This window comes from Mastomys coucha, unplaced genomic scaffold (assembly GCF_008632895.1).
Source record: "Mastomys coucha isolate ucsf_1 unplaced genomic scaffold, UCSF_Mcou_1 pScaffold20, whole genome shotgun sequence".
In the NCBI taxonomy this organism is placed as follows: Eukaryota; Metazoa; Chordata; class Mammalia; order Rodentia; family Muridae; genus Mastomys; species Mastomys coucha.
The window spans coordinates 111,610,525-111,613,390 of NW_022196903.1; the positions used below are offsets into that span (position 1 = coordinate 111,610,525).

A 2,866-nucleotide genomic window follows, 5' to 3' on the forward strand; every position below is an offset into this window, starting at 1 on the left:
ATAGCCAAGGTTGTACCTTGTGCTGCAGCAGGACTTGGTAATTTGTAAGAGTCACCCAGGTGGTACTGGTTTTGACAGCACGAAGGGGTCATAAAGGGCAGCTGAGGCTCGGCACAGTGAGAGGCCATGGAAGGCCATAAGTGAAGATGCAGCCTCAGTTTGCAATTGATAGCCCAGGACTGAAGGTGTCATGCAAAGGAGTTGAGGCTTGGCACCATGAAGACAGTCTATGAGAGACTATTGGTAAAGCCTAGTTACAGCAGTGTTTTGGGAATGCCAGTACCATGCAATGACCACCAAGGACAGCAGCAGCAGTGGAGTACAGGCATCTGGAGCCCAGAAGACAAGATGTGTGCTACAAAGGGCAGAGCTGGAGAAGTGACCAAAGCCCTTAGAGGAGCCCAGAAGATCGTGAGTTGGATCCCAGACATTGGTTTTGTTTTTGATTGTAACTATGCCCTGATATTTTTCCATCTTGAAGGAAAAATGTATTTTAGTGGAGCCCACAGTTAAGAGACTTTGAATTTTAAAAGATATTGGACATTTTAAATTGATTGAACTTTTAATATGTAAAGACTGTGGGACTTTAGATCTTGGGGATGAATAAGAACATAAGTGTCGAGGCTTAATAGTGATGTGTTTGTGTGTCAAGTTGACAAGGGGACAATTGTACTGGCTGGTTTTGTGTGTCAACTTGACACAGGCTGGAGTTATCACAGAGAAGGGAGCTTAGTTGGGGAAGTGCCTCCATGAGATCCAGCTGTGGGGCATTTTCTCAATTAGTGATCAAGAGGATAGGGCCCCTTGTGGGTGATGCCATCCCTGGGCTGGAAGTCTTGGGTTCTATAAGAGAGCAGGCTGAGCATGCCAGGGAAAGCAAGCCAGTAAGGAACATCACTCCATGGCCTCTGCATCGGTTCCTGCTTCCTGACCTGCTTGAGTTCCAGTCCTGACTTCCTTTGTGATAACAGCAATGTGGAAGTAAGCTGAATAAACCCTTTCCTCCCCAATTTGCTTCTTGGTCATGATGTTTGTGCAGGAATAGAAATCCTGACTAAGACAAGTCTTAAAGAATTTTTAAAAATATTTTTGAAATGTTAATATACAACCAATTAAAGGTTTGGAAAAGCTTTCTGCCATACTCAGACTTCCATCTCAAAGCATATTCAACTCCATTCATCCTTGTAAGGATATCCAGAGATTCAGGTTCACTCTTCTTAATCAAATTATACAAGAACAATCAGCACCAAAGGCAGTGACATTCATGATGGTCATCTCAAGGCCCATGCTTTGTGATTAAATGGGCATTTAATGTATCCTATTATATAGCTAGCCAAGCTTGAAAAAATATGAAAGAGACATATTCTTCTAATCAAAAGTAAATAATGGTACAATTCCCACTGGAATCCCATTTCCCTCTCTGATTAGAAAATAAAAATGAAGACTTAAATCAACATATCAGGAAGATACTTGCATATCAATGTTAATTGAAGCACTATTAATAATAACTCAGTTATAAAACCAACTTAGATTTCCAACAGTGGAAAAATGGGTAAAAGGAAGGTGGTATAGACTCATGATGGATTTTCTGCCATAAGGAAAGTCAGAGTAAATAGATGCAGATAGAGCCAAGCCATCCTCAGAATAACAGACAGTATGTTTTTACTCATTTGAGGCTCCTAAATTATATAGACACATAAAATCAGACATGAGTCTATGGCACAAGAATAAAAGTGAATCTGCACCAGGGACAAAGGTGACTACTGTAAGGGTGGAGATGTGAATCAAAATACATTCCACACACATTATATACTTTTATGAAACCTTAAAACACAATAATGCTCACAGTGTCTCCTAATATGATTAAAGAATGCTTATCCTTTTTATTGGCTTTTTTTTTAAATTAAAAATTTTCACAGTGTATTTTGATTATATTATTTCTGGACTTCTAACTTCTCCTAGATCCTGCCTATTTCCCTACACACCCAACTTCAGGTTTGTTCTCTCTCTCTCTCTCTCTCTCTCTCTCTCTCTCTCTCTCTCTCTCTCTCTCTCTTCTTTGTGTGTGTGTGTCTCTGTCTCTCTGTGTTTCTCTCTGTCTCTGTCTCTGTCTGTCTATCTGTCTGTCTATCTCTCTCCTCCTCCTCTTTTTCCTCCCTCCCCCCCGAAAATGAAAATGAAAATCAAATCAAAACAAAACCAGATGATAAAAAAACACTGAAACAAAACAAAAAAATTTCATTGAAAAACCTTGACTTTGAATCAGTTTTGTGTTGGCCAACTACTCCTGAGCATGGGGCCTGCCTGAGATTGTGGGTAAAACACCCAGTGACACTCTATTGGAGAAAACGGATTGCCCCTTCCCAAACAGGTATAGCTTCTTGGTTTGGGGTGGGACTTTGAGTCCATTTCCCCATATCTGTGATGGGGATTTTTTTTTTCCCTGATTTGAACTTTGGCAGTGCAGTCACAATCTTTGTGACTTTATATATCAACTCTGTGTCCCAGAGAGGGAGCTACAGGATGACATGGCCTGGTTTCTGGAAGAAAGGGGCAGCTTAAGGGTGTGTGACCCAACGCGACCATACTGTGTTCACATTCATTTTAAGTTTAGGTATAATATTCCTATTTTATGTCACTAGTAAATATTATGAGAAGCGTGGCTGGGGGGAGTCAGATCCAGATCATGATGGCCAGTGAGTGGATTTGATTCAGGGATTGCTTCCTTGGTGCCTCTACCTGCTATTTCTCTCTCCTGAAGACTGCATTCCCGTCTACTAAGGGGACCTGCATCCCTGCCTACTGAGGGGACCTGCCTCCCTGCCTACTGAGGGGACCTGCATCCATGCCTACTGAGGGGACCTGC

At 41.7% G+C, this 2,866-nt stretch overlaps 1 protein-coding gene and 1 long non-coding RNA gene across 2 annotated transcripts in view; both read right to left on the minus strand.

The window, feature by feature from the left end:
- LOC116099478 (zinc finger protein 25-like) overlaps window positions 1–2,866 on the minus strand; it is a 19,883-nt gene that overhangs the window by 10,956 nt on the left and 6,061 nt on the right. The gene's annotated exons all lie outside the window — the stretch shown is intronic.
- Window positions 2,452–2,866, minus strand: part of LOC116099480 — a 2,046-nt gene continuing 1,631 nt past the window's right edge. The window contains exon 2 of the long non-coding RNA XR_004122267.1: window positions 2,452–2,862. This is a non-coding gene — a long non-coding RNA (uncharacterized LOC116099480). The remainder of the gene's footprint in view (window positions 2,863–2,866) is intronic.